Genomic DNA, 24,682 nt, shown 5'->3' on the forward strand with positions numbered 1-24,682 from the left:
TTTGGAGAAAGTACCATGAGGAGCTGAGAAGAAGGTATATCCTTTTGCTTTAGGATAGAATGTTCTATAAATATCCGTTAAGTCCATTTGGCTCATGACTTCTCTAAGTCTGACGACATCACTGTTTAATTTCTGTTTCCATGATCTGTCCATTGATGAGAGTGGGGTGTTAAAATCTCCCACTATTATTGTGTGAGGTGCAATGTGTGTTTTGAGCTTTAGTAAGGTTTCTTTTACGTATGTAGGTGCCCTTGTATTTGGGGCATAGATATTTAGGATTGAGAGTTCATCTTGGTGGATTTTTCCTTTGATGAATATGAAGTGTCCTTCCTTATCTTTTTTGATGACTTTTAGTTGGAAATTGATTTTATTTGATATTAGAATGGCTACTCCAGCTTGCTTCTTCTGACCATTTGCTTGGAAAGTTGTTTTCCAGCCTTTCACTCTGAGGTAGTGTCTGTCTTTGTCTCTGAGGTGTGTTTCCTGTAGGCAGCAGAATGCAGGGTCCTCGTTGTGTATCCAGTTTGTTAATCTATGTCTTTTTATTGGGGAGTTGAGGCCATTGATATTGAGAGATATTAAGGAATAGTGATTATTGTTTCCCTTTATATTCATATTTGGATGTGAGGTTATGTTTGTGTGCTTTCATTCTCTTTGTTTTGTTGCCAAGACGATTAGTTTCTTGCTTCTTCTAGGGTATAGCTTGCCTCCTTATGTTGGGCTTTACCATTTATTATCCTTTGTAGTGCTGGATTTGTAGAAAGATATTGTGTAAATTTGGTTTTGTCATGGAATATCTTGGTTTCTCCATCAATGTTAATTGAGAGTTTTGCTGGATACAGTAACCTGGGCTGGCATTTGTGTTCTCTTAGGGTCTGTATGACATCAGCCCAGGATCTTCTGGCCTTCATAGTTTCTGGCGAGAAGTCTGGTGTGATTCTGATAGGTCTCCCTTTATATGTTACTTGACCTTTTTCCCTTACTGCTTTTAATATTCTTTCTTTATTTTGTGCGTTTGGTGTTTTGACAATTATGTGACGGGAGGTGTTTCTTTTCTGGTCCAATCTATTTGGAGTTCTGTAGGCTTCTTGTATGCCTATGGGTATCTCTTTTTTTAGGTTAGGGAAGTTTTCTTCTATGATTTTGTTGAAGATATTTACTGGTCCTTTGAGCTGGGAGTCTTCACTCTCTTCTATACCTATTATCCTTAGGTTTGATCTTCTCATTGAGTCCTGGATTTCCTGTATGTTTTGGACCAGTAGCTTTTTCCGCTTTACATTATCTTTGACAGTTGAGTCAATGATTTCTATGGAATCTTCTGCTCCTGAGATTCTCTCTTCCATCTCTTGTATTCTGTTGGTGAAGCTTGTATCTACAGCTCCTTGTCTCTTCTTTTGGTTTTCTATATCCAGGGTTGTTTCCATGTGTTCTTTCTTGATTGCTTCTATTTCCATTTTTAATTCCTTCATCTGTTTGATTGTGTTTTCCTGGAATTCTTTCAGGGATTTTTGCCATTCCTCTCTGTAGGCTTCTACTTGTTTATTAATGATTTCCTGTGTTTCCCTAAGTGTGTTCATGTCTTTCTTGAAGTCCTCCAGCATCATGATCAAATATGATTTTGAAACTAGATCTTGCTTTTCTGGTGTGTTTGGATATTCCATGTTTGTTTTGGTGGGAGAATTGGGCTCCGATGATGGCATGCAGTCTTGGTTTCTGTTGCTTGGGTTCCTGCGCTTGCCTCTCGCCATCAGATTATCTCTAGTGTTACTTTGTTCTGCTATTTCTGACAGTGGCTAGACTGACCTATAAGCCTGTGTGTCAGGAGTGCTGTAGACCTGTTTTCCTCTCTTTCAGTCAGTTATGGGGACAGTGTGTTCTGCTTTTGGGCGTGTAGTTTTTCCTCTCTACAGGTCTTCAGCTGTTCCTGTGGGCCTGTGTCTTGAGTTCACCAGGCAGCTTTCTTGCAGCAGAAAATTTGGTCTTACCTGTGGTCCCGAGGCTCAGGTTCGCTCGTGGGGTGCTGCCCAGGGGCTCTCTGCAGCGGCAGCAACCAGGAAGACCTGTGCTGCCCCTTCCAGGCGCTTCAGTGCACCAGGGTTCCAGATGGTCTTTGGCTTTTTCCTCTGGCGTCCGAGATGTGTGTGCAGGGAGCAGTCTCTTCTGGTTTCCCAGGCTTGTCTGCCTCTCTGAAGGTTTAGCTCTCCCTCCCACGGGATTTGGGTGCAGAGAACTGTTTATCCGGTCTGTTTCTTTCAGGTTCTGGCGGCGGTGTCTCAGGCGCAGAGGTCCTGCCGCTCCTGGGCCCTCCCCCACGGGAGCCCAGAGGCCTTATACAGTTTCCTCTTGGGCCAGGGATGTGGGCAGGGGTGAGCAGTGTTGGTGGTCTCTTCCGCTCTGCAGCCTCAGGAGTGCCCACCTGAACAGGCGGTTGGGTCTCTCTCTCACCGGGTCTGGGAGCAGAGAGCTGCTGCGGGCCGGGATCCGCGGGTGTGGGAGTTTTTTTTTTTTAATTAGACAAAAAGGGTGAAATGTGGGATGATATCACAGGTGAGGCAGGTACAAGATAGAAGGAGGCCTGTCATTGGATGAGAAGCAACTTGAGTATTTCTTATATACATTTCGAGTGTTATTCCCTTTCCCGGTTTCCGGGCAAACATCCCCCTCCCCCCTCCCCTTCCTTATGGGTGTTCCCCTCCCAACCCTCCCCCCATTGCCGCCCTCCCCCCATAGTCTAGTTCACTGGGGGTTCAGTCTTAGCAGGATCCAGGGCTTCCCCTTCCACTGGTGCTCTTACTAAGATATTCATTGCTACCTATGGGGTCAGAGTCCAGGGTCAGTCCATGTATAGTCTTTAGGTAGTGGCTTAGTCCCTGGAAGCTCTGGTTGCTTGGCATTGTTGTACTTTTGGGGTCTCGAGCCCCTTCAAGCTCTTCCAGTTCTTTCTCTGATTCCTTCAACAGGGGACCTATTCTCAGTTCAGTGGTTTGCTGCTGGTATTCGCCTCTGTATTTGCTGTATTCTGGCTGTGTCTCTCAGGAGCGATCTACATCCGGCTCCTGTCGGTCTGCACTTCTTTGCTTCATCCATCTTGTCTAATTGGGTGGCTGTATATGTATGGGCCACATGTGGGGCAGGCTCTGAATGGGTGTTCCTTCAGTCTCTGTTTTAATCTTTGCCTCTCCCTTCCCTGCCAAGGGTATTCTTTTTCCTCATTTAAAGAAGGAGTGAAGCATTCACATTTTGATCATCCATCTTGACAACTATTCTAAAAATCAGTCTGGAGGTTCTCAGAAAATTGGACATTGAACTACCTGATGACCCAGCTATACCTCTCTTGGGCATACACCCAAAAGATGCCCCAACATATAGCAAAGACAGGTGCTCCACTATGTTCATAGCAGCCTTATTTATAATAGCCAGAAGCTGGAAAGAACCCAGATACCCTTCAACAGAGGAATGGATACAGAAAATGTGGTACATCTACACAATGGAATATCACTCAGCTATCAAAATCAATGACTTTATGAAATTCATAGACAAATGGATATAACTGGAAAATATCATCTTGAGTGAGGTAACTCAATCACAGAAAAACACACATGGTATGCACTCATTGATAAGTGGCTATTAGCCCAAATGCTCTAATTACCCTAGATGCACAGAACACATGAAACTCAAGAAGGATGACCAAAATGCGAATGCTTCATTCTTTCTTTAAAAGGGGAACAAGAATATCCTTGGGAGGGGATAGGGAGGCAAAGTTTGGAGCAGAGGCAGAAGGAACACCCATTCAAAGCCTGCCCCACATGTGGCGCATACATATACAGCCACTCAATTAGATAATATGGATGAAGCAGAGAAGTGCAGGCCGACAGGAACCGGATGTAGATCTCTCCCGAATACAGCAAATACATAGGCAAATGCCAGCAGCAAACCAGTGAACTGAGAATGGGATCCCTGTTGAAGGAATCTTAGAAAGGACTGAAAGAGCTTGAAGGGGCTCGAGACCCCATATGAACAACAATGCCAACCAACCAGAGCTTCCAGGACTAAGCCACTATCCAAAGACTATACATGGACTGACCCTGGGCTCCAACCTCATAGGTAGTAAGAGCACCAGTGAAAGGGGAAGCCCTTGGTCCTGTGAAGACTGAACTCCCAGTGAATGTGATTCTTGTGGGGAAGGCAGTAATGGGGGGAGGATGGGGAGGGGAACACCCATAAAGAAGGGGAGGGGGAGGGTTTAGCGGGATGTTGGTCATGAAACCGGGAAAGGGAATAAGAATCGAAATGTAAATAAGAAATACTCAAGTTAATAAAGATGGAAAAAAATTCTAATGATTTAAGTAACATATTTCAAAAGGTAAAATTTTTATCGTTTAATTTCTTTTTTCTTTTTTTCCCCATTTTCTTTTTCCCTCTATCTTTATTAACTTGGGTATTTCTTAATTACATTTCAATTGTTATTCCCAGTCCTGGTTTCTGAGCCAACATCCCCTTAACCCTCCCCCTCCCCTTCTATATGGGTGTTCCCCCCCCATGCTTCCCCCCCTTACTGCACTTCCCCCAACTATGACGATCACTGGTGTTTCTGTCTTGGCAGGACCAAGGGCTTCCCCTTCCACTGGTGCTCTTAATAGGGTATTCATTGCTACCTATGAGGTTGGAGCCCAGGGTCAGTCCATGTATAGTCTTTGGGTAGTGGTTTAGTCCATGGAAGTTCTGGTTGGTTGGCATTGTTGTTCATATGGGTCTCAAGCCCCTTCAACCTCTTTCAGTCCTGTCTCTGATTCCTTCAATGGGGGTCCCGTTCTCAGTTCAGCAGTTTAATGCTGGTATTCGCTTATGTATTTGCTGTATTCTGGGTGTGTCTCTCAGGAGAGATCTACATCCACTTCCTGTCAGCCTGCACTTCTCTTCTTCATCCATCTTATCTAGTTTGGTGGCTGTATATGTATGGACCACATGTGGGGCAAGCACTGAATAGGTGTTCCCTCAGCCTCTGTTCTAAACTTTGCCTTCCTATCCTCTCCCAAAGGTATTCTTGTTCCCCTTTTAAAGAAGGAATGAAGCATTTGCATTTTGGTCATCCTTCTTTAGTTTCATGTGTTCTGTGCATCAAGGGTAATTTGAGCATTTGGGCTAATAGCCACTTATCAATGAGTGCATACCATGTGTGTTTTTCTGTGATTGTGTTCCCTCACTCAGGATGATATTTTCCAGTTCCATCCATTTGTCTATGAATTTCATAAAGTCATTGTTTTTGATAGCTGAGTAATATTCCATTGTGTAGATGTACCACATTTTCTGAATCCATTCCTCTATTGAAGGGCATCTGGGTTCTTTCCAGCTTCTGGCTATTATAAATAAGGCTGCTATGAACATAGTGGAGCATGTGTCTTTGTTATATGTTGGGGCATCTTTTGGGTATATGACCAAGAGAGGTATAGCCGGGTCCTCAGGTAGTTTAATGTCCAATTTTCTGATATATATATATATACATATATATATATATATATATATATATAGAGAGAGAGAGAGAGAGAGAGAGACAGAGACAGAGACAGAGACAGAGACAGAGACTCTCAAAATTATGATTTTTTTCCTTCTTGGAGACTTGCTTGTAAATTATTTTCATTGAATGCCTTTGGATTTTGCTTACTGTAATCTATCTTTGTAACCAGTAAGAAGATTAAAATCTCCTTCTTGACTGCCATCAGAATCTGTTTCTTTGGCCATGAATTTATATTCACCTTCTGGTTCTCCCCATATACACAGTTGCCTTTAAATGCTCTAGTTTTGACTGTTTTCTTTCAAAAATAAAATAAATTAAAATCTTTATAGCAACTTGCATGGCACCTCTGTTAGGACAGTGTAAGCTTTTATAATTAGAAGTTGTTGCAAAAATAACTAACCACCTGTTTGTCTCTACTTATAGGGTTGAAAGTAATAATCAATCATCAGATAATATCTCTCTAATAACTGAAAAATATAGGTATTTGTGATTGTCCTGATTCATACATGCTACTCAGACTGGTCTGGGAAACAAGTACAACTGCTCCTACTAAACTAAATGATGGACTTGGGTTGGTGGTACCTTTATATAATATGAAAGTGACTGTAAATAACAATTATGTAAACCTTCAACTGAAGTTTCAGGTCATTATAATCTGGTTTTGAATTTTCACTTCCAATGATACAAATTTGCTAAACTGCTATTTAAAACTGAGTTTCAACCATTGAAAAATATGAAAATTTGGTTGTTCTGCCTTCATCACTGTATCAGTACCTTACTGAATTCATGATATTATAACATTATTGGGTTGGGTGGGTGAAAGAGAAAGTAGTGTACAGTTGGAGAAATTAGACTAGAGGGAAAATAAATTGAAAAGACATAATCCTAGTTTCTTCTACACTCTGTACTTCCTAGAAATTTGAACTATGATTTACATGTCCATATTTCTTCTTAGTATAACTGACAAAAGTAGACTTAATCTACTATGAAATAAAGGCTCTGCCACTATGAGTTAAACTAATATTTTCTCATTAATATCATTTACATATTTTATCACAGAAACTGATAACCTTCAATAGATTTCAAAGTTCCAAAATAGTTATACCAGACAGAATCTTCTATACAGTTCTTAAGTAGCAAGAGAGATGGTGAAAGAATAAAAATACATCCAAAAAGTCAGAAGTTTAGAAATGTTATCTCACCCCTAAGAAGCCCTAAATACCTCAAATTTCAGACCCTGCTCTCTACCTGTAAGTAGGTAAAAGGTTACATTTCTTGAGCCTGCTCTCCCAGAAACTAGATAAAAGGGCTTAAAGATAAGGCCCTTAGATATTCGAGATTCCTTACCAATAAAGATAACAGAAAGCCTCTCCCAGGAATTAGCTGACCATAAAGTTAGACTACAATCTTAAAAACGATCTTGAGAGACAGGAAGCTTCTCATTGTGATTTTTCACTGGCATTCTCCACATTTTCCAATGATGCCATCCCTGCCCCCTTGGGTTGTGGCTTCTTCCTTTAAATACCCCTTCTCCCAGCTACTGGGGGTCAAACTCCTGTGCCCCTGTGTGGGATACGAGACTCGACCCCAGTCCACTGGTTCCTATTGATAAACCTCATGTGATCACAGCAAGGATGGTCTTGTGTGAGTTCTTGGTGGGGGCACATCATCCCGAGACTTGAGTGAGGTTCTCCCCACTCTGGGGGTCTTTCAATGGTTGGGGCTTCCTACTTCACTAGAGTTCATTTAAAGAGAAAAAGTGAACTAACATGTTTTTTTTTTAAAAATGGGAGATGAAAAGAAATATATTCCAAGATGAATATCTATATTAACTAGACCTTGTGCACAGAATTTGATATGATCTTCTAAGCCATATATGGGTGCAAAGTCTTGATGGCTTCAGATTTGATTTTCAATTAGTTTTTCTCTAGAGAAAATCTGATAGTGACTACTCCTACTGGATACTTGGTGGCTAGAGTAGAAGGCCAGGCTGAGCTCAACTGTCAGGTTTCTGTGACACAATATGTAGTATATAGAGATATGCTGGTTCAGGGGTGAAAAATGCAAACTTGTTTATCAATGCAGAGATGGCCATTGAGTGAATAAAGAAGTTGATTCTGAATATGTGAAGCATATACAGCTTATGAAGGAGGCCAGTGGGAAGGTCAAATTGGCCCTCCAAATTCCTAATATCAGCATTTTGGATGATGGGCCATCTCAATGTTCATTTAATGATAGCAGATTCAGTAATGTGTTCTTCATGAAACTCAATGTTGGCTGGTAAGTTGCATGAGAAATATAGCATGCCAGTGTCCTTGTGCCCAGTCAGCTGAACTAAATGGAATTGTCTTGGTGGTATTTTTTATATATATATATATATATATATATATATATATATATATATGTATATTTCATTTCATAATATCTAAGTAATGAGTGAAATTCAACATCTACCTTAAAAATACACTATGTAGAGAATAAACATCACATAGTAGTCGATTAATCTAACTTAAAAATCTAATATGAAGTTAATTCATGAATGTTACTTGACTTAATCCTGTCAATTCAACCTCCACATAATTGCTATGTTTTTGTGTCCTTGTCATTTTCACTGGCATTTTTATTGAAGGTGCAAATCCTGGTTAATGTGAATGAATTGTGAGTTGTTCTTCAGTAGGGTGATTCTTGCTGCCCCAAATGAAGTAACAGCAAAGAGAATGCAGTTCTGTATTCTGCAATTTCATACTCATAGGATTAAGACAGATATTTCTACATGAAGATGACTTTTGTCTTCAGAAACCAGTCACAGGAAACTACTATATGTTGTGTTCTTAACCCTCTGATATGTAAAAAGAACAAAACCAATCTTATCATAGCAAGTGAATACTCAATACTGAAGAATTAATTATCAAGTTGGACCACAAAAAATAAACCAATGAATGAGTTAGTGTTAAAGGACATACTGTATTGCAGAAATTCTTTGGCTCTGTCTTGTTTTTAGTGATATTAGTTTTGATTGGACAAATACTAACTGAACTGAAGGTATTAGAAGGAAACTCAACAGTAGAAAATTATAATTAAGCATGTTGTTGAAATTTATAATAGTTTGATATTATCTCACTAGATCTAATATTTATGTGTAAGTTTAACAAGATGCTAGTTCCAGGTTATAGTAGATGGCATTGTTCACTGTGAACTATTTTCTTATCATGTAGAGTAAGATTTTTATTTACTCTGTGGTTTTTTCATTAATTCTAATTCATTAGGACATGTTGATTACAGTAATATCATACTCAATGATAGGACTACAATTTTTAAATTCCTACACATTCAATACATATAAATCATTATGACAGTGACATGTGAACAAAGACAGAGCTAAGTTAGTGAAAAGAACAGTATTGTATTACCGTTGGTTCATAGCTCATTTCTGGAAGACCTGATGAATAAATGCAGAAGAAAAATAACAGAAAAACATTGTCTTATGTTTAACAAAATTAATCTTAGCTAACACCCAAACACAGAAATTAAGTTTTACATTTTAACACACTGTGTGTTAGTGGGGAGAGGAGGGTTTACATGTTTAGACACTAGTTTATACAAAGTTTTTCTACATTAACTACAGGAACAAATTTTCTCTCTCTTTAAAAAACTTTACTATTTGGAGAATTAGGAAATTGACTGAAAAACAAACTGTTGCTGGGATTAAATAGATTTCTATTAAAATGGCATCTGCAATATCAGGATAGTTCCAAAGAATGAATAAGAATCAAACATTAGGCATGATAGCTGTTTAAAGGCTGAGGTGGGATGACAGAATTTGAGTTCAGCTAGGACTACATATCATGAAGGTCTCATACAGAATGTGAGTAAGATAATATAAATGTTTTAAAAGTAGAAATGAAATGAAGGGATATACTAATATGCTAAACATTAACAAAAGAAAAACTTTAAAAAAGAACAAATATTTATCATATCATAAAACTAAATTATAAGAGATGAATTTTCACTTAATGGTGAGGACTTGTTGCAGTGACAAACAAGAATATTCATAGGAGGAGATATGGAGGCAAAGTTTGGGGCAGAGACTGAAGGAACAGCCATCCAGAGACTGCCTCACATGTGGCATATATATATATATATATATATATATATATATATATATATATATATATCCACAAAAACTAGATAAGTTTGATGAAGCTAAGAAGTACATGCTAACAGGAGCCTGATATAGATGTCTCTTGAGAGACACAGCCAGAGCATGTCAAATACAGAGGCGAATGCTAGCAGCAAACTATTGAACTGAAAAAGTGACCCCCATTAGAGCAATTAGAAAAAGGATTAAAAGAGCTGAAGGGGCTCGCTACGCCATAAGAACAACAATACCAACCAACCAGAGCTCCCAGTGACTAAACCACTACCCAAAGACTATACATGGACTGATCCATGGCTCCAACTGCATATGTAGCAGAGGATGATTTTGTTGGGCACCACTGGAAGAAGAAGCCCTTGGTCCTGTCAAGGTTGGATCCACAGTGTTGGGCAGAATGGTAAGAGGGGTGAATGGGGAGGGGAACACCCTTATAAAAGAAGGGGAAGGGAATAGGATAGGGAGCTTATGTCTGGGAAATTTGGAAAAGGAATAACATTTGAAATGTAAATAAAATATACCCAATAAAAGAAAAAAATAAGAAGAAAGAAGACAGAAAGAAAAGAAAAAAATGGTGGCCATGACTAAATATCTAAAGCACACAGAAGCTCAAGACACACATCCACATCTCAAAGAGTGGAAGAAACTCTCCTACCTGAAAAACTACTGAGTGGATCACTGCTTGTAAGAGACAGTTATCTACTTTAAGGATGTTGATCTTGATAGGCCAAACATGTGTCAATGGAAAGCCACTTGTTCAAGGACATAGGCAGCACAAATCTCATTTGAAGGGTTAATCTTAAATAGGGGAAGGGAAACAAAATTGAGTGGGGTAGTGAAGGTTATTTGGTAGTGAAGGGGAAAATTTGGAGAAGGGAGTTCTTTCTCCAAGATGCACCTAATACTCAAACTTTCTCTATTGGAGGGTGGGAGATATGAAAGGGGATAAAACAACAATAAAAGAAGGAATAGCATACAGAAAAAAGGTAGAGAATAAGGAAGACTAGAAAGGAGAATGGGAGAGAGGCATAAAGATATGGAGTGCTGGTGAACCTAAGGGAGAAACATGTTCTCATGGCAGGCCATTCCTGGCCTGTTAAGGCTTTTTGTCAGGTATATTTTAAGAGTTTTCCCTGCTTTTTTCAGTTGTCCTGTTTAATAAGAGCTACATAAAATATTTAACTTTCTTTTTCCTTACAACATCAATTTTTATGTTTATTTTACATGCTAAGATTTTTATTTCATGAAACCAGGTAACAAATCCAAGAGGGGTCAAAGCATTCAGAATTTTTTTAACTTTATGCCTACAACACATGTAGAGCTGGGTTAAAACTAAAACATATTTATTTACCCCTTCCACGCACTGCTTGCTGCTTACATTACAGATGTTGAATTTTATATTTTTCCAAACTCAAATTTGCAAGGCCATTTCAGTTTTAGGGATGAAATTCACAATGAATATTTCCTGAGCTTTTAAAAAACATAGCTAATTTTTATATTCCTTAAACAGCACATGCTGAAGCTCTAAAAGTATCAAGAATTGAACCATTTAAAATTACTAGTTATACTTAGAAAAAAAACCCAACATTTTCATCATAGCAAAGTAGAGTCAAACTATCCTTAACCGCTGAGTGGTTGGTCTTATTCTAGGATAAATCTAAATGTGATAACAAAATCTAAAGTATGTTAGTATAAGGGCAGTGAGTGTGTGTGTATCTCTCTCTCTCTCTCTCTCTCTCTCTCTCTCTCTCTCTCTCTCTCTGTGTGTGTGTGTGTGTGTGTGTGTGTGTGTGTAGCAGTAGCAGTAGCAGTAGCAGTAGCAGTAGCAGTAGCAGTAGCAGTAGCAGTAGCAGTAGCAGTAGCAGTAGCAGTAGCAGTAGCAGTAGTAGTAGTAGTAGGCACGTCTTGCTAGGACATATTGGAATCTATACATTTACTCTCACATGCCAGAGATAAACTTTGGTTTCTTATTCTATTACTCTCAAGATTATTCTTTTTTTGTCTTGTCAGAATTCTCTTTTTTCTCCATCTTTATTAAATTGGGTATTTCTTATTTACATTTCAACTCTTATTCCCTTTCCTGCATTCCAGGCAAACGACCCCCTAACACCTGCCCCTCCCCTTCAATATAGGTGTTCCCCTCCTCATCCTCCCCCCATTACTGCCCTCCACCCAACAATCCCATTCAGTCTTGGCATGACCAAGGGCTTCCCCTTCCACTGGTGCCCTTACTAGGCTATTCATTGCTACCTATGTAGTTGGAGCCCAGGGTCAGTCCGTGTATAGTCTTCGGGTAGTGGCTTAATCCCTGGAAGCTCTGGTTGTTTGGCATTGTTGTTCATGTGGGGTCTCAAGTCCCTTCAAGCTCTTTCAGTCCTTTCTCTGATTCCTTCAAAAGGGGTACCATTCTCAGTTCAGTGGTATGCTGCTGGCATTCGCCTATATATTTGCCATATACTGGCTGAGTCTCTCAGGAGAGATCTACATCCGGTTCCTGTCAGACTGCATTTCTTTACTTCATCAGTCTTATCTAGTTTGATGGCTGTATATGTATGGGCCACATGTGGGGCAAGTTCTGGATGGGCATTCCTTCAGCCTCTGTTCTAAACTTTGCCTCCCTATTCCATCCCAAGAGTTTTCTTGTTCCCCTTTCAAACAAGGAGTGAGGCATTGGCATTTTGGTCACCCTTTTTGAGTTTCATGTGTTCTGTGCATGTAGGGTAATTCGAGCATTTGGGCTAATATCCACTTATCAGTGAGCTCATACCATGTGTGTTTTTCTGTGATTGGGTTATCTCACTCAAGATGATATTTTCCAGTTCCATCCATTTGCCTATGAATTTCATAAAGTCATTGTTTTTGATAGTGGAGTAGTATTCCATTGTCTAGATGTACCACATTCTCTGTATCCATTCCTCTGTTGAAGGGCATCTGGGTTCTTTCCAGCTTCTGGCTATTATAAATAAGGCTGCTATGAACATAGTGGAGCATGTGTCCTTGTTATTTGTTGGAACATACTTTGGGTATATGCCCAAGAGATTTATAACTGGGTCCTCAGGTAGTACAATGTCCAATTTTCTGAATAATCTCCAGACTGATTTCCAGAATGGTTATACCAGTCTGCAATCCCATCGAAAATGGAGGAGTGTTCCTCTTTCTCCACATGCTCACCACCGTCTGCTGTCACCAGAGCTTTTGATCTTAGCCATTCTGACTGGTGTGAAGTGGAATCTCAGTGTTGTTTTGATTTGCATTTCCCTTATGACTAAAGATGTTGAACACTTCTTTAGGTGCTTCTCAGCCTTTCGATATTCCTCAGATGCGAATTCTTTGTTTAGCTCTGAACCCCATTTTTAATAGGGTTATTTGACATCTTGCAGTCTAACTTCATGAGTTCTTTGTATATCTTGAATATAAACCCTCTATCAGTTGTAGAACTAGCAAAGACTTTTTACTACTCTGGACGTTGCCATTTTGTCCTAACAACCATGACCTTTGCCTTACAGAAGCTTTGTAGTTTTATGAGATCAAATTTGTCGATTCTTGATCTTAGAGCATAAACCACTGGTGTTTTGTTCAGGAAATTATCTCCAGTGTCCAAGTGTTTGAGATTCTTCCCCACTTTTTCTTCTATTAGTTTGAGTGTATCTGGTTTGATGTGGAGGTCCTTGATCCACTTGGACTTAAGCTTTGTACAGGGTGATAAGCATGGATCGATCTGCATTCTTCTACATGTTGACCTCCAGTTGAACCAGCACCATTTGCTAAAAATGCTATCTTTTTTCCATTGAATGGTTTGCCTCCTTTGTCACAAATCAAGTGACCAAAGGTGTGTGGGTTCATTTGTGGGTCTTCAATTACAATCCACTAGTCTATCTGCCTGTCTCTGTATCAATACCATACAGTTTTGATTGCTATTGCTCTGTTATACTGCTTGAATTCAGGAATAGTGATTCCCCCAGAAGTTCTTTTATTGTTGAGAATAGTTTTAGCTATCCTGAGGTTTTTTTTTATTACAGATGAATTTCCAAATTGTTCTGTCTAACTCTCTGAAGAATTGGATTGGAATTTTGATGGAGATTGCAATGAATCTGTAGATCGATTTTGGTAAGATGCCCATTTTTACAGTATTAATCCTGCCAATCCATGAGCACAGGAGATCTTTCAATCTTTTGAGGTCTTCTTCAATTTCTTTCTTCAGAGGATTGAAGTTCTTATCATACAGATCTTTCACTTGCTTGGTTAAAGTCACACTGAGGTATTTTATCTTATTTGGGAATATTTTGAATGGTGTTGTTTCCCTAATTTCTTTCTTGGCTTTATTTTTTTTTGTTTGTTTTGTTTTTTCTGTTTGTTTGTTTTGGAGTGGAAGGCTACTGATTTATTTGAGTTAATCTTATACCCAACCACTTTGGTTAAGGTGTTTATCAGTATCAAGTATACTAGTTCTCTGGTGGAACTTTTGGGATTACTTAAATATACAATCATATCATCTGCAAATAATGATTTTTTGACTTCTTCCTTTACAATCTGTACCATTTTGATCTCCTTTTGTTGTCTAATTGAGGTGGCTAGGATTTCGAGAACTATAACAAATAAGTAGGGAGAGTGTGGGCAGCCTTGTTATGCCCCTGATTTTAGTGGGATTGCTTCAAGTTTCTCTCCATTTAGTTTAATATTAGCTACTGTTTTGCTGCATATGCTTTTCCTATGTTTAGGTATGGGTCTTGAATTCCTGTTCTTCCTATGTCTTTTATCATGAAGGGATGTTGCCATTTAGTTTAATATTAGCTACTGTTTTGCTGCATATGCTTTTCCTATGTTTAGGTATGGGTCTTGAATTCCTGTTCTTCCTATGTCTTTTATCATGAAGGGATGTTGAATTTTGTCAAATGCTTTCTCAGCATCTAATTAAATGAACATGTGTTTTTATCTTCCTTTTGTTCATATAGTGGATTATTTTGATGGTTTGACATATATTAAGTCATGCATGCATACCTGGGATTAAGCCTACTTGATCATCATGTATGATTGTTTTGATATGCTCTTGGATTCGGTTTGCAAGAATTTTATTGAGTATTTTTGTGTCAATACTCATGAGGGAAATTGGTCTGAAGTTCTCTTTCTTTGTTGGGTCTTTGTGTGGTTTAGGTATAAGAGTAATTGTGGCTTCATAGAAGCAATTCAGTAGTGCTCCATCTGTTTCAATTTTGTGGAATAGTTTGGATAATATTGGTATGAGGTCTTCTATGAAGGTCTGATAGAATTCTGCACTGAACCCATCTGGACCAAGGCTCTTTTTGGTTGGGAAACCTTTAATGACTGCTTCTATTTTGTTAGGAGTTATGGAGTTGTTTAAATGGTTTATGTGTTCCTGATTTAACTTCGGTACCTGGTATCTGTCTAGGAAATTGTCCATTTCCTGAAGATTTTCAAGTTTTGTTGAATATAGGCTTTTGTAGTAGGATTTGATGATATCTGGAAATTCCTCTGAATCTATAGTTATGTCTCCCTTTTCATTTCTGATTTTGTTCATTTGGACACATTCTCTGTGTCCTCTCGTTAGTCTGGCTAAGGGTTTATCTATCTTGTTGATTTTCTCAAAGAACCAACTTTTGGTTCTGTTGATTCTTTCTATGTTCCTTTTTGTTTCTACTTGGTAGATTTCAGTTCTGAGTTTGATTATTTCCTGCCTTCTACTCCTCCTGGGTGTATTTGCTTCTTTTTGTTCTAGAGCTTTTAGGAGTGCTGTCAAGTTGCTGACATATGCTCTCTCCTGTTTCTTTCTGCAGGGACTAAGAGCTATGAGTTTTTTTCTTAGCACAGCTTTCATTGTATCCCATAAATTTGGGTATGTTGTACCTACATTTTCAGTAAATTCTAAAAAGTCTTTAATTTCTTTCTTTATTTCTTCCTTGACCAGGTTATCATTGAGTAGAGTGTTGTTTAACTTTCATGTATATGTGGGCGTTCTTTCCCTATTTCTATTGAAGACCAGATTTAGCCTGTGGTGGTCTGATAGGACACATGGGATTATTTCCCTCTTTCTTTATGTTTTGAGGCTTGTTTTATGACAAATTATATGGTCAATTTTGGAGTAAGTACCATGAGGTGGTGAGAAGAAGGTGTATCCTTTTGGTTTAGGATAGAATGTTCTATAAACATCTAATAAGTCCATTTGGTTCACAACTTCTCTCAATCTGTCTGTCTCTGTTTAATTTTTGTTTCCGTGGTCTGTCCATTGATGTGAGTAGGGTGTTAATATCTCCAACTATTATTGTCTGAGGTGCAATGTGTTCTTTGAGCTTTAGTAAGTTTTCATATATATATATATATATATATATATATATATATATATATATAGGTGCGCTTGTATTTGGAGCATAGATATTTAGGATTGAGAGTTCATCTTGGTGGATTTTTCTTTGATGAATATGAAGTATCCTTCCTTATCTTTTTTGATGACTTTTAGTTGAAAATCAATTTTATTCAATATTAGAATGGCTACTCCAGCTTGCTTCTTAGGACCATTTGCTTCGAAAGTTGTTTTCCAGGCTTTCACTCTGAGGTAGTGTCTGTCTTTGTCTCTGAGGTGTTTTTCCTATAGGCAGCAAAATGCTGTGTCCTTATTGCATATCCAATTTGTTAATCTGAGTCTTATTATTGGGGAATTGAGTCCATTGATGTTGAGAGATATTAAGGAATAGTGATTGTTGCTTCCTGTTATATTCGTATTTAGATGTGACATTCTGTTTGTTTGCTTTTCTTCTCTTTGTTTTGTTGCCAAGACAATTAGTTTCTTGCTTTTTCTAGGGTGTAGCTTGCCTCCCTGTGTTGGGCTTTACCATTTATTATCATTTGTAGGCCTCTATTTGTAGAAAGATATTGTGTAAATTTGGTTTTTTCATGGAATATCTTGGCTTCTCCATCTTGTTTTGCTGGATACAGTAACCTGGGCTGGCATTTGTGTTCTCTTAGGGTCTGTATGACATTTGTCAAGGATCTTCTGGCTTTCATAGTCTCTGGTGAGATGTTTGTTCTTATTCTGATAGGTCTGCCTTTATATGTTACTTGACCTTTTTCCCTTACTGCTTTTGATATTTTTCTTTGTTTTGTGCATTTTGTATTTTGACTATTATATGACGGGAGGAGTTTTTTTTTTTTTTTCTAGTCCAATGTATTTGGAGTTCTGTAGGCTTCTTTTATGTTTATGGGCATCTCATTCTTTAGTTTAAAAAAGTTTTTTTCTATGATTTTGTTGAAGATATTTACTCGTCCTTTGAGTTGGGAGTCTTTACTCTCTTCTATACCTATTATCCTTAGGTTTGATCTTCTTAATGAGTCCTGGATTTCCTGTTTGTTTTTGGCCAGTACCTTTTTCTGTTTTACATTATCTTTGTCAGTTGTATTGATGATTTCTATGGCGTCTTCTTCTCCTCAGTTTCTCTCTTCTATCCCTTGTATTCTGTTGTTGATGCTTGTATCTCAAGGCTCCTTGTCTCTTCCTTTGGTTTTCTATATCCAGGGTTGTCTCCTTTTGTGTTTTCTTTATTGCTTCTATTTCCATTTTTAATTCCTTCACCTGTTTATTTGTGTTTTCCTGGAATTCTTTCAGGGATTTTAGTGATTCCTCTCTATAGGCTTCTACTTGTTTATTTTTGTTTTCTCTAAGGGAGTTTTTTTATGTCTTTTTTGAAGTTCTTCATCATCATGGTCAAATTTGATTTTCAATCTAGATCTTGCTTTTCTGGTGTCTTTGGATATTCAGTGTTTGCTTTGGTGGGAGGATTGCGTTCCGATGATGCCATGTAGTCTTGGTTTCTTTTGCTTGGTTTCCTGTGCTTGTCTCTCGCCATTAGGTTGTCTCTGGTATTACCTTGTTCTGCTATTTATGACAGTGACTAGACTCTCCTGTATGCCTGTGTGTCAGCAGTGCTGTAGACCTGTTTTCCTGTTTTCTTTCAGCCAGTTATGGGAACAGAGTGTTCTGCTTTAAGGCATGTAGTCTTTCCTGTCTACTGGTCTTCCACTGTTGCTGTGGGCATGTGTCCTTAGTCCACCAGGCAGGTCACTTGGAGCAGAAAAGTTGGTCTTACCTCTGGTCTCTGGCCTGAAGTCACTCCTTGGGGCTGGCTTTCAGCTCTCTGTGAGGGCAGCAGCCTGAAAGGCCTGCCCCACCTTCTCCTGGGCCGCTGTTCTCAGTCGCCCCAAATGGCACTGGGCATTTTCTGCTAGAGTCAGAAATGTGGGCAGAGAATAGTCTCTGGCTTTCCAGGTGTGTCTGCCCCTCTGAACGTCTAGCTCTCTCTCCCACAGGATTTGGGTGCAGGGAGCTATTTGAGTGGATCTGTTCAGATCCAGGTACACTCTGGACCACAGGGCACCTGCAGCTTCAGTGCTAAGATTATTCTTTTAAAAAACATCTCTCCCTCAAACTAGAGCTAGGCTAGCAGCAAAAGAACACATGGCCCACTTTTTTTCTGTTACATATTGTGTTGGAATTAGATTTATATTTGCAGACACACCAGGTTTTAGTAGTTTTAGGACACATGCATGTATTTGAACTCAATTTCTCATGCCTACACAGCAAATGCTTAACCAATCATCTATCATACCAGAAACAAAATTATTTTAAAGTGCAGTTTCTTAAATATTGAACACATTAATATAAAAGAGAGGAACTTATAAATCAAATGCTCAGCAACAAAATTCTTCTTTCTCATTTTATGCTTAAATTAAATCTGTATATCATACTCTGTCATGATACGGGAATCAATGTGGAAAGAACAATAGTTATCTATAAGAAAAAAGACTGGAGCTATAGAGATTGCTCAGTAGTTAAGAGTACTGATTATTTTTTACAGAGAATCTGGAATCTATTCCCAGCACCTATATGGTGGGTTTTAACTCCAGTTCCAGGAAATCCAATACACTTTCTAGCTGCTATATACATAATGCATACAAGTAATGCCTAGACATACACATAGGCATAACATCTACACACATAAAATTATAGAAAAATACCAGGTGCTTTTCTGATCTCAATGTCCAAATAACATTTATTTACTATAGAACTAAGTAAAACAGTTATATTGAGACACAATTCAGAAGCTGGGTAAATAATAAAACAGGGAATAGTTTTCAGATTATACACTAAAAGACCTGAGTTCAAAGTGAAAGGAACAGCATACAATTTACCATAGACTCAAAGATCACGTCACTCAAAGGAGATGTTACAATCCACTCATCCTAGTAGTTAATTTAATCCATAGATTGCTAATGCAAAAATATTTTTAAAGGGCACTTTTAATATGCCAAATATTGTAATAATCATTTTTTGATTTTATCAAAATTATTCCCAAAAGATAGTTCTATTATTGTCATCTTACTATGGGTGAGCACATATTGGACTAAGCATGTCCTAAATAGCATAACCCTGATTGACCTACAAAAATATTTGAGTCCAAATTTCCTGCCATTTTATCATGCTATAATATTCATTACTTGGTTTCAAGTTTCATCTTGCAATTTACCAGACAGGAAAAACTACTGACTTGTTTATTTAATGTTAATATTTACTATGTTAATATATTCATTATGTTAATCCTGCTGATCCATGAGCATTGGAGATCTTTTCATCTTCTGATAGCTTCTTCATTTACTTTTTTCAAAGGCTAGAAATGCTTGTTTTACTCGCATTTCATTTGATTGGTTAGATTTACACCAATATATTTTATATTACTCATGGCTGCTGTGAAAGTTATTTTCCTAATATTTGTCTGAGATAATTTATCATTTATATATAGGAAAGCTAATGATTTTTTAAAGTTAATTTTGTATTCAGCTACTTTGCTGATGGTGGTTATTAGATGGAGAAGTGCTCTGGCAGAAATTTTCTGGTCACTTATATGTTCTATAATATCGCCTGTGAATAGTAATATTGTCTTCATTCTTTCATGTTTATATCCCACTGATCTCCTTCAGTTTTCTTATTGTGATAACTAAAATTTCAAGTGCTCTATTGAATATATATGGAGAGAGCTGAAAGCCTTGTCATGTCTATGATTTTATTGGAATTTCTTTAAAATTCTTTCCATATAATTTGTTTTTGGCTTGCTACACATTGCCTTTGTAAGTTTATCTATGTGCCTTATATCATTCCAAGTCTTTTATTATCTTTTCCATTTAGTTTGATGTTGGCTATTGTTTTGCTGTATATTGCCTTGATCATTTTTAGAAATGTGCCCTATACCCCTGATTTCTCTAATGCCTTTAACCTGAAACGTGAAGCAATATTGGATTTTTTTTAAATGCTTTGTCAACAGCTAATGAGAATATCATATATATGTATGTACATGTACATATACATATACACAGAGGATTATATTATCAGATTTTTGAATGTTGAACCATCCCTGAATCATCACTTGAATGAACCCTATTTAATCATAATGGATGTTCTCTCAATGTGTTCTTTCTTGGATTCACTTGGCAAGTATATTATTGAGTATTTTTATATCCATTTGTAATTCTCTTTCAACATATTTAGTCTTTGTGTGGTTTAAGGAACAGGATAACTGTGGCCTTGTACAATGAGTTTGGCAATTTTCTGTGGAATAATTTGAGGAATATTGGTTTTAGCTCTTCTTTTTTTAAACGTCTGGTACAATTCTGTTCTAAAACTGCTGCTGCTGCTGCTGCTGCTGCTGCTGCTGCTGCTGCTGCTGCTACTGCTGCTGCTGCTGCTGCTGCTGCTGCTGCTGTTGCTTCTGCTGCTGCTGCTACTGCTGCTGCTTCTGCTGCTGCTGCTGCTGCTCCTCCTCCTCCTCCTCTTCATCCTCCTCCTCATTTTTCAGTTAGGAAACTTTTAGTGACTGCTTCTATTTTCTTAGATAAATTTAGAATGTTTCTCTGACCGTGATATAACTTTGGTAAGTAGTATCTATGAAGAAAATTGCCCATTTCAATTTTATTTTCAAATTTTGTGGAGTATCGATTTTGGAGAAAAATCTAATAACTTTGTATTTCCTTGATGTCCTTTGTTATGCATCCCCTGTTCATTAGTTTATTTTGTTAATTTCTAAGCTCTCTCTATCTTTTAACTTTTTCTGTAAAGGTTTCTGTTGGTGTCTTTGCTTATCCGTTTTATTTGTTTTCTTATACCTAACATTCTTCTCCAAATTATTCCTTCCAAAATCCTCACACCAAGTTGAAAAGAGAAAAGTTTATTGAGAAAAGGAGGACGTATATCACTTTAAGCTACATGCTGCTTGTGTTGAAAGTAGAGGATTTGAACACCATGGGGTAAATTCGACCTTGTTATCAAGATATCTTAAGTTCTTCTTCTGATCAAACTTGAAAAACAGAAACCAGGAGCAGTAGGTGAAGCAGCATGGTGGGAAGCAGCTTTCTTCTTCAGAATGCCCCCTTGGCCCTCTTGGGTCTCATGTATTAATACTCTAACAGGAGTCCCACAAATTCCAAACATAAACTCTTTCCAGATAGGAAAACCATGTCCCTGTCAGAGCACAAATTAGTAATGGCAGTGAACAAACAGAATTTATTATTTAATATAAAACTATTTACTTCTTTTTATTCTAGAGCTTTCAGGTATTCTGTTAAGTTGCTAGTAAATGACCTCATAAATTTTTTATGAAGACATTTAGTGCTATGAACTTGCTCCCAGCATTGGTTTCTTGTGTCTCATAAGTTTGGTTATAATGTGAATTCATTTTTATCAAATACTAAAAAATTATTTTTTTTTCATTTTTCCCCCTTGATTGGGTGGTCATTGAGCCCAGAATTGTCTTTAAGCCAAAGTGCTTTGATAAAATACAGGGTTTTATTTCAATTTTCTTATATCTGTTAAGACTTGATATGTAACTGAGTATACTGTCAATTTTCAAGAAAGTTTTATAAGGTGCTAAAAAATATGCATGCCTTTACATTTGAGTCACATATGTTCATAATTAAGATGCCATTTTTGTGGATTTTTTGTTATTGTTATTTGTTTCTTCGTTTTTGTTTTTTTATGAATATGAATTGCTATATATATACATATATATATACATAATTTTTTGAAAGTTTATTTCATTTAGTTATTATAATGTATAAACAAACTTGCTTCTTGGGTCCATTTACCTGGAAGAACTTTTTTCAACCACTTATTTTGAGGTAAGATTTTGTTTGAAATTGAGGTGTATTTCTTGTATATAACAAAATGATAGATCTTGCTTTTGCATTCAATTTTTTAGCCCATGTCGCTTTATTTGGGAATTGAGACCACTGATTTTGAAGCATATTAAGGACAAATAATTGTTATTCTTGCTATTTGATGGTGGTGGTAATCTCTCTCTCTCTCTCTTTCTCTCTCTCTCTCTCTCTCTCTCTCTCTCTCTCTCTCTCTGTGTGTGTGTGTGTGTGTGTGTGTGTGTGTGTATAGTATCTTCCCTTTTTTTTTTAATTTGCTGGTATGAAATGTCTTATTTCCTGTATTTTTGGAGTGTAGTTAAATTCCTTGTGCTAGAGTTTTCATTGTAGTGTCTTCTGTAGGGTTGGGTTTTGTGGACAGATACTGTTTCAATTTGATTTTGTCATGAAATTTCTTGTTCTCACCATCTATGATAATTGAAAGTTTTGCTGGGTATAATAGTGAGGAGTGGCATCTGTGGTTTCTTAGAGACTTGCAATACATCTGGTCAGGTACTTCTTGCTTTAGTTTCTGTTGAGAATCACATGAAATTCTAATAAATTTGCTGTTATATGTTACATTGGTTTTCCTCTCTTTCAGCTTTTACTATTCTTTGTTTTTTAAACTTATTATTTTGATTATTATGTGGCAGGGAGATTTTCTGTTCCAATTTATTTGGTGTTCTACAACCTTCCTGTACATTCTTGTTGAAACTATATTTTTAGATTTGGAACTGGGAACATTTTCCTTCTAGTATTCCTACTATTTTTAGGTTTGGTCTTTTTATAGTGTCCCGTATTTTCTGCATATTGTGTATAAGAAACAATTTATATTTAACATTTTCTTTCACCGATGCATCATTTTTTTCTATTATATCTTATGTGCCTGGGATTTTTCTCTTCCATTTCTTGTATTCTTTTGAGGATTATTGCACTTTTAGTTCCTGTTCATTTATATAGGTTTTCCATCTCCAGAATTCCTCCCCGTATGTATTTTATTTATTGTTTTTTCCATTTTCAGATATTAAACAGTTTTATTCATTTTCTTCTCTTTTTTGATTGCATTTTCCTAGATTTCTTAAATGAATTTATTCATTTTCTCTTAATGGTCTCTATCATGTTCCTAAGATTGAATTTCAGCTCATTTGTTTGTGCTTTAGTAGTGCTAAAATATCTATGGCTTGCTGGAATAGGATAGGTCTGCTTTTGTGGTGGTATATTGCCCTCAAAGCTATTCATTGTGTTCTTGTAAAGGCCTCTAGTCATCTGGATTTTGTGATCATTATAGGTTGTTATGCTGATTCCTGAGTTTATTTTTGTTGAATGAGTGTATTGTTAGATATTTCTTTCTTCTTAGTTTCTAGCTGAGGACCAGTGCTGATAGGCCTTCTTTCTTGTTTTGTTTTTCTTGAGGCAGTAGAGTGAAGAACAATGGCAGAGATAAGACTCAGTTATAAGAGATGTTTAGGATTAGTGTATAAAATAAAATATTTACCTCTCTAAGTATACATTACTTCGCTACTGTAGCTGACTTGCCTGGGTGCCTTTGAGGTCAGAATCTGCAATCTCTGGCATTTAGCACTTCATCTTAAAACAGAATATTTAGGATATTTAGTAAAGATTAATTGCTAGAGGCTTTTTCCCTTTATACAGATGCCTATCTCTGCCAACCTTTGGGGATGTTTGGAGCAATATACTTCTATTGAACCAGTAGAAAAAAAAATCTTGCTTTCAGAACGAAAAACATTTACACAAGCAAATATAGATTAAACTCACATAATTCATATACGGATTCATAAATACACATTTCTTAAATCTCCATTCAAACCAATTGGGCTAAGCTTACATATATTCTCTTAATTACACACACACACACACACACACACACACACACACACACATACATGCACGCACATACACACACACACACACATGCACACGCATACACACACATTCATACTTAAATATGTATATATAGCAAAAGGCTAAACACCACTGCAGAAAGAACCCACTCATTATGAAGGGAAATTAGCTCCAATATTTATTTTATAGAGAAAAAGTTTCTACTCTTTTACTCTTAAATTCATTAAACCTAAGTCTGTAAGAAGAAAGCTTTGCTCTCTTAGTAAGACTTAACCTGCCTTGCTATTCATTAAATACTTGTTCTGCCCCATGGTAAGAACTTTACCTGTTTTTTCTGCTCCCTGTATGACTTCTTTTTTCTCTTACTTTCTGCATTCTGTATATTACTCTCTTAGGCTTTTAAGTTGCCTTATTATATCTAAGTTGTTCCACTCTGCATGCTCCTCCTAATCTTGCTCTCTCCTCCCGCTCTGAAATCATAATAATGTGCTTACTCTCAGTGTCTTTTCTCTGAATTTTATGTCTCTACTTCTATCTTCTTCTTGAATTTAGTTCTGTCTAAAAAATATTCTGTCTAAAAATCTCTTCTCAGCTGAGTTCAGTTCTGTCTAAAAAGATCTGTCTTAAAAGAGGTATCCTCTGCTCAATTTCTGTTTTCTCACTTTGTCCACAAGACATATCTTTCAGAATACATGCTCACATGGTAACAATTTCACCACAAGTTTACACATAAATCCAAATCATAACTAGAATAAGAAATTTACAACAGAGAATGTTTACATACATCTGCATTAGGGATAATTATCTGGCTAAACATTCATCACCTACCACTGCTCCATTGGTTGAGAGGAAGGCAAAAGCCATAACTAAGTAATTAGTGACATTTTGTATAAGCAAACTTAGTCAATATTTTATTTTTTGTCCTAGCACATATAATGTATTGCTAGTTCTACTTTTATGAT

This window comes from Rattus norvegicus, chromosome 5, assembly GCF_021556685.1.
Source record: "Rattus norvegicus strain SHRSP/BbbUtx chromosome 5, alternate assembly SHRSP_T2T, whole genome shotgun sequence".
NCBI classification, from domain to species: domain Eukaryota; kingdom Metazoa; phylum Chordata; class Mammalia; order Rodentia; family Muridae; genus Rattus; species Rattus norvegicus.